The sequence below is a fragment of the Egretta garzetta genome, unplaced genomic scaffold (assembly GCF_000687185.1).
Source record: "Egretta garzetta isolate BGI_Z169 unplaced genomic scaffold, ASM68718v1 scaffold270, whole genome shotgun sequence".
In the NCBI taxonomy this organism is placed as follows: domain Eukaryota; kingdom Metazoa; phylum Chordata; class Aves; order Pelecaniformes; family Ardeidae; genus Egretta; species Egretta garzetta.
In genome coordinates this window covers 1682024-1690175 of record NW_009258274.1, presented here as the reverse complement: position 1 = coordinate 1690175, position 8152 = coordinate 1682024, and positions in this window count along the sequence as shown.

Here is an 8152-nt window from a genome sequence, read left to right as displayed (position 1 = left end):
GGGCCCGTGGCCTTGCGGCCGCTCGCTCGCCTTGCGGCCCCGGTCGTTCCCCAGGGGCCGCCGGGGGCAGGCAGAGCCCGGGCGCCTCCTCGCTGCTGCTGCGGCTTCTGTAGCCGAGGCTGAGCCGCTCTGCCTGCGCGCTCCGGACTAGGTAGGATGCAGTTCCAGCCGGGGAGCGCTGAAGAGGCCCGTGCCCACCCGGGCTTTTCCTCCGTGGAGCCTTTCCATAAGCCGCAGTTCACGCGGGGGAGCGCGGGCAGCCCTCGCCCAGGTGGCCGGTTTGTGCTTTAATTACACGAGAAAACCCGATTCTACGTTTTTCCTTCCCTTTAGAAACAAGGAGATAAAGATTAGCTCGGGTGTACTTAAAGAGCCCCGTATTCCCCCGTGATGTGCTGTGTGGCCTGTTGCCTTGTGTCCTGGAAGTGCTACTGGAGAATCCATATAAAACTGGTGAAATGCAACTTAAAGCTCTTTCTGTTGCAGCTGTGAATTGCTCTTACAAAGTAGGTCATGGGCCCGGGCTGACTGAAGAGATGAGACTTAAAGGAGGAGAATAGAGAGCTGTAGGCAGAGACTTTGGAGAGAAGAGGTATGTGATCATGGGCCTTTCTTTCCTCTGGGGCTTTCACTGGTACGTGTCTGGACCGCAGAGACTCATTTTGTGCATCTGAGCTGAGACCTTAAGTAACCCCAAGAAAAATAACTTTGTAGACTCTAAGCTGGTAGCTGAAGGTGATCTCAGCTGCAGTAGGTGCCCTTAGAAGAGCTGCCCCCAAGCACACCCTCACCATTGTCAAGTGTGACAAAAGCTGGCTCATGAAGAATGCCTTTGGCCCCTTCTAAAGCAAACTGTTACATAAGGCTAGGGTTGTTGATCTTTTTGGTATAAGTGGCTATTCCTCACAAAATTTTTCTATTTGTGGCCCAGTAGACTCTAGAATGCTCAAGAGTTACGAACAGAGATCGTATATTTATGAAGAGGGCTCAACTGTGTGATTCTTGAGCTAAGCATTCCATGTTTTTACATGTATACGCTATCTGATTGTAGCCTTACTAAGTAAGACCTAAGACCTAGAAGGAAGGTGTCCTGGCTTCAGCTGGGATAGAGTTAATTTTCTTCCTAGTAGCTGGCATGGTGCTGTGTTTTGGATTTAGGATGAGAATGATGTTGATAACACACTCATGGTTTAGTTGTTGCTGAGTAGTGTTTATACCAGTCAAGGATGTTTTCAGCTCCCCATGCTCTGCCAGGGGCAGAAGAAGCTGGGAAGGGGCACAGCCAGGACAGCTGAGCCCAACTGGCCCAAGGGATATTCCACACCATATGACATCATGCTCAGTATATAAGCTGGGGAGGGTTGGCTGGGGGGCAGCGATTGCTGCTCGGGGACAAACTGGGCATCGGTCAGTGGGTGGTGAGCAGTTGCATCACTTGTTTTTCCTGGGTTTTGTTCCTTTTTTTGTTTGTTGCTGTTGTTTTTCTTTTCACTACAATTTATTATTATTATATTTTATTTCAATTATTAAACTGTTCTTATCTCAACCCATGAGTTCTCTTCCTTTTGCTCTTCTGATTCTCTCCCCCATCTCACCAGGGCAGTGTGGTGCTTGTTGGTCAGCTGGGGTTAAAAAACAACAGGTTACATGTCTTAAAGTGCATTGAGACTCTAGGATGAAATATGAGCTAACAAGAACTTGTAAAATAGTTACGTTGTTCTGCTATAATCAGAGTGACTTTGTTTTTAAAAATCCAACCTTGACTAACAGACTTTAATGATTTATGATCTTGACTTGATTAATGAAACTCGCTCCTCTTAAGTAAGAGGCTGATGCTTACAGATAGTGTTGAGCACTTTGCAAGCTTCAATTTCTGATCATTCATTGGCACTGCCATCGTGAAAATGATGGATGGTTAGGCAGAAGTATTTTCAACATGTGCATTTCACTTCCTTAAGCACAAAAAGCCTTATTAAAGCATGCTTCTTGAACTTTTTTTTTAATAAACATATAGGCTTATCTTTTTGCTTTGTGAGCTTTTCATACTACTTTTTTTGTATCTCCAAACACAAATGATGATACACAACGACATTACCAGTAAAAATGTGAATAGCTAAAATTTCTGCTAGCCAGTGTCCTCTGTAAGGTTGACCTGAGTAATGTGACCTGACTTCTGTTATCCTGACTATGGTGGCAGTGGGCTTCCCCTGTGTCCTGGTTTTGGTTGGGACAGAGTTAATTTTCTTCCTAGTCGCTGGCACGGTTCTGTGTTTTGGATTTAGGATGAGAAGAATGTTGATAACTCACTGATGGTTTAGTTGTTGCTGAGTAGATTTTCATACCAGTCAAGGACTTTTCAGCTTCCCCTGCTCTGCAAGGGACAGAAGAAGCTGAGAGGGGGCACAGCCAGGAGAGCTGAGCCCAACTGGCCAAGGGCTATTCCATACCATATGGGGTCATGCTCAGCGTATAAAGCTGGGGGAAGAAGGAGGAAGGGGGGGACGTTTGGAGCGATGGCGTTTGTCTTCCCAAGTAACTGTTAGACGTGATGGAGCCTTGCTTTCCTGGAGACTGCCTGCCCATGGGAAGTAGGGAATGAATTCCTTGCTTTGCTTGCATGCGCAGCTTTTGCTTTACATACTAAACTGTCTTTATCTCAACCCACAGTTTTCTCACTTTTACTGTTCTGATTCTCTCCCCCATCCTGCCGGGGAGGGGGGAGTGACCGTTTGGTGGTGCTTAGTTGCCAGCCAGGGTTAAACCATGACACCCTGTAACAATAAAACTGTTGATCACAAACAGAGTTGTGAACATCAGAGTTGGAGGGACAGGGAGGCAGGAGTTTGATCTTTAAAAGGTGGTGAATGCCTTCAGCCACTTGCAAAGATGCAGTTAAAACTTCTAAGCAGACTGAGCATTACTTGTTATCTATTCTTCAATCTGACAAATTTAGTCGATGGCTTTAGAAGCTCTTGAAAACAAGTTATGTAAACACACTTTAGATGTTCGTTATCCCAACTGCTGCACTCCTTTGCCTGTGCAGCTGTGGGTAGCCCTCAGGTTATCTACCTGAATGTGCCCAGCTGTGTACTGAGTCACGGAGCTGCCCGGTGCATTCCAACACGCGGCATTCTGTGGGCTGAGAGCGTGAGCTGGAACTGTGCTTCCAGGTTTGTCTGCATGTACAGCGATTCTAGTCATGGCAGCCTTGGGGAACCCTCAAAATACTGTCAACACACCTTAGTAAAATCTAAATGTCAGTCAAAGAAGTGTGATTAAGTCCTGGAAAACGAACACTTTGGAGTGAATGAGTTTAGTTTTACTGCTTTTAATAGTTTTGACTATGCTTGTCTTTGGAAGACCTGAAAGAACACTGGGAGCATAGGGGAATGAAGGGACAGACTTGATGAGTAAATCTTATTACAAATTTCCTAGAACAAAATGTCAACAGCATTTCTTAGAATACTGTCTTCCTAATTAGCTGCAGAACTGGACTTGGAAATATCTTTACATGTAGTTGGAAGTCAGATACAAAAGTTGAAGAAAATGTACAGCAGCAGCATTTTGGTCTGAAGAGACTTGTGATTAAAGGTCTTGACCATGATTCTTAACTTCTGTTTGAGTAAATTAGCTTGAGTATTATAAGAAACTCTAGATGCGTTCAAATGAACTGGAAAGTAGCTGCCAGGCACTGAATTTAAAGGCAGAAGCTGTCCACATATCTCGTGTTTTTCCTCAAGGAGGAGGGCCTTGTGTGGACAAAACCAGGCTACCTGAGGTGGTGTAACTGTTCTGGTAATGTGCCAGAGACTTCTGGGGTCATAAAGTGAACACATAATGGTCTTCTTTAAAAAGCATGCCTACATTAAAACATAGTAGTTAATAAACAAGGAAATATTGACATTTGTTAGAGGAACTGGCATAGTCAATCAAAGGAAGTCCAGTCTCTGGTCCATTGTCTGAGGTAGCCCCGGAATATTCTTCTGACGATTGTGACTTGTGGCCGATAAATTTCACGTGCTAGAGCCCATGTCTTTGCACCTTTCATCTAACTTTGTCCAAGTGACTTATTAAACTATACAAAGTTTTAGCATTCACAATATCTGATGGAAAAGTGAATTTTAGCATATCCAGGTGCTGCATGAAGGGAGAGGTGTGTGTGTGTGTGTGTGTGTTTAAACTTGCTACTTCATGACTTCATTTGATGCCTCTTAAGGCTTGTATTATAGGAGATGGTGAGTAATATCACTTCCATGATAGCTACAGAACTCTGTCACTCCTTTCCCGGTTTACTCTCTCTGATTGAAGCAGCAGAGTCTGCTTTGTGCAGCAGGTGACCTGTATCTCCTATCATCCTTTTATGTACCTTTTGTCATACTGTTCTCTCGTTGCTGAGGCAGAAGCCTGCACCACGCACCTTATTCAAGATGGAGGAACAATGTGGATTAATTGTGATATAATTTTTTTTTCCTTCCTATGTTTTCTCTTCTTTTCCAAGTACTTCCAAACCTTCTATCTGGCTTTTGAGCAATGAGCTTTTAAACCTATTAATTATCAAGTACAGGTCATAACAGTTCTCTCAGAAACCATCATACAATATATAATGTTCAAACTTTGAGCACCTGTCCCCTGTGCCTGTTTGGCTTTTTTTTTTTTTATTATCCACACTGAAATTCATCTGCAGCTTTATTGTCTGTTCCCCCAACGTTGTTAGCCTCTGCAGTGACTCTGTAGGGCCATATTTTTAACTACACAGGAGGACATTGTTAGAAATCTCTGTCGCCTCCCTGTTCACCTGACTTTTTCAAATCCTCTGTAAGTATGGTTTCCTAGGGCTAAGCAGAGATCTCTGCACGAGTCTGCTGGCATTTTTTTCCTGACTATGAACTGACCTTTTATTCCAGTTCTTTCAGCCTTTTAACAAGGTGCTTCTCTGGGGGAGAACTGTTTCTGTTGTCCCATGCAACATAGATTAAGAGCCTTTGGCCAAGGTCTATATTGAATGGTTTCTGGAAATCTAAATACAGTATTTTGGGTGAATTTCTCATGTCCACATGCTCAAATAATTCTAAAGGGTTTGTTAGGTGTGAATTCCCTTGCAAAAACTGTGCTGATGTTTTATCTACTTTTACTATTTATTCATGTACCCACTAATTCTTCTAGCTAGCTGCTTCTAGTATGCTTCTACTACCTTGCCTGGATTGGACATAGGATTCATAAGGCTGAAGCTTTCTGAAACCTTTTTAAAAATTCATGCTATGTATGGTACCATCCAGTCCCCTGGTACTGAGGTAGAACACCACAGCTACTATGCTTATTTCATCCTCAAGTCCAGCATTTGAAGCGATACCATATGGTGTAATTGTTATTCATTTTGATGGCTTAATCCTTTCTGTAATCTATCCTACAGGCACTTCTGTTTAAAATATTCTGTAATGCAACTCCTGTAAAGGGAATTTTTGGCACAGGAACTTTTCCAAGTTTGTCGTCTTATGTTTTGGCCATCAGTTGGCCTTGCAAACTTTCTGATAGTCCCACAGTCCCCGATACAGCTGAAAAAGGAGTCATCGGTTCTCTTCCTGTCTGCAAGTTCTTTTCCCCAAGCCATATTTCTGACCTGCCATACTGTGTTTTAATATGACAGTTTGTGACCACGTCTATTTTCTGCATTTCAGCATAACTTCCACTTTTTGAGGGATGTCGTTCTTCCCCCTTGTCAAAATAATTATTTTGGATTGGTTCTTAGCCTTTCCTAACAGGCAATAAAGCATGATTGCTGATATGATGTCTTTAAATAGTTTTCCTGTCACTAGAAAATATTTTTACTTTTCTAGCTGCACCACTACTTTCTCTTTATTTAAAAATAAAGAAGTTTGTTAACTCCCTTTTTGAAGCTATGCCCCATTGTAGTATATACCTGGATTTTGTTGCTTTTGCAATGATGTTGAACTGTTCATGTGTTTTGATGAATGCTGTTTTATTCTTGACTTAGTAAAATACAAAGGTTTGTGTGTATCACCCCAAACCACGTGCTTTTTAACACTTGTTGGCTTTTCTGTGATTCTTAGGTTACTCTCCTATGCTTTTTTTTTTAATTGTAAATGTTGGCATCCTGAATGTGTGTGTCTTATGACGAAGGGCATGCATCCTGTATAGGGTCTTTCTATTTTTAAAGATTCCTGTAGTTCCTTGTGATTCTGAATCCCTCTTCCTTACACCATTTTTTCTAACCATGCATGGTCACTCTGCATTTCTGGTCCTCTGGTAGTGAGAGCATAAAAAACCACAACCGAACAAACAAAAACTGTCAGGGAGGCTTTAGTCTTCAATTTTGTATTTTTTGGGTTTGTTTTTTTCCCCCCCCCCCCCCCCATTTGTAGCCACACAAATGAAGACTAATATAGCTTCCCTAGCACTTCCAAAAAATCTGCCCAAACTCCTCTTCAGTTCCTATTTTCTGCGCTTGGCTGACAAGTCATAACCTCAGGCAGTCGTATTGCTGACAGCCACACTGCGTGTCACTACAGCCCACCTCTGTCTCCCTTGTGAGAGCACCCCTGCCCTCAGGTGGCATCCTCAGCAAGAAAGCCTTCGCCTCCTGAGGAGGACCTGCCCCAGAACTGTTCCCTGTCATCAGACTTGTGCTTTCTTACCACGAGACTTTCTTCCTCTTTCACAGTACAGGTGTTGCCAGCTTAAGTTGCTGTCACCGAAGGTGTCATTGAGCAGTCTCCTGGAGTTCACTGGCCTCAAGATCCAGACTTTTTCCATGAGAATCCTGCACTGCCTGTGTCCTGTGCATCTGGGGCTGGTAATTCAACAGCCGTTGGTGCGGTGGATTTGGAATCCATTTGATCAATGTGACGATGCGACGGAGGCACTACTGGGAGTTGTAATAACCATTTATTTCCCCATTGCATGGGTGTCATTGTCTTTCATCAAAGTCATTCAGATGATCAAGCTATGATAACAGAATTTTATCAGCACAGCTAAGGTTTTGCCCATAATCATCAAAGAAGGCAGATGGGTTCCATCAGAAATATTAAATCATACAGTATTCTTGGAAGTTGGGTTTCATAAGCTCTTCTGTCTGAAGGAGACGAATGCTCAGAAGCAGGAACGCTGGACAGAAAGAAAGGTCTTCCAGTGGTTTGGGTTTTTTTGGTTTTTTTTTAGGACTGCTTTTTATGCCTTTTCTAGATGAGGCTATTGCAATTTTAAGAGAGGGGAAGGAAAGCTACTCTCATGCATATCATCTGTTCACAGACTTGGAAGGCTGGCTACCTGACTGCAGCGATGGGCAGGACAGGACCTGGTTTTGCACTTTTCCTCTAGGATGGTGGTAGCTTACAGTTGCTTTTGAGGGCAGGCGTAGCCAAGTGGTAGTATATGAAAGAATTATGCTCAAAGTTCTTTTATGCAGGCTTTAGAGATTTCTGGTAATTTCTCAACTTTAGAGAGAGCAGCTTCTGTCATACTCGCGTAACCGAGCTGTTTGGCTTTCTCAGAGATGGTAGATAGTGTTAATAGGCTTTAGATACTAGTGTTCGTATGCTGCCACCTTATGTTCAGAAACAAAACCAACCTGGATGTTCTTACTAGGAAATAGCGATGTTAATAATGCTTAAGGGACCTAACTGTGGCTCTAGTTTTGAGTATGGAAACAATCACCTTGAGTTACACAGTTTGGATTCTTTTGCTTTCCTTTAGGAATCTGAGACTAAGGCTTTTGGTTGGTTTGGGGGTTTGTTTGGGTTTTTGGTGTGGGGGTGTGTGTGTCCCATTTGTGTGTGTGTTTTTCTTCCTCCTTCCCAGTTCCTCCCTGAACTTGCAAGGAGTAGAGAGCTGTTTTGTTTTCTAGTTCAGGGTGCCTGGTGACAAATGCTGGAATGCATATCTTTGGAGCATAACATAAAGAGCATGACTGTCCTGATTTTGGCTGGGTTAGTGTTAATTTTCTTCCCAGTAGCTGGCATAGTGCTGTGTTGTGGATGAGAAGAATAGAATAATAGAATCATAGAATGTTTTGGGTTGGAAGGGACCCCTAGAGGTCATCTAGTCCAACCCCCCTGCAGTGAGCAGGGACACCGCTAACTAGATCAGGTTGCTCAGAGCCCCGTCCAACCTGGCCTTGAATGTTTCCGGGGATGGG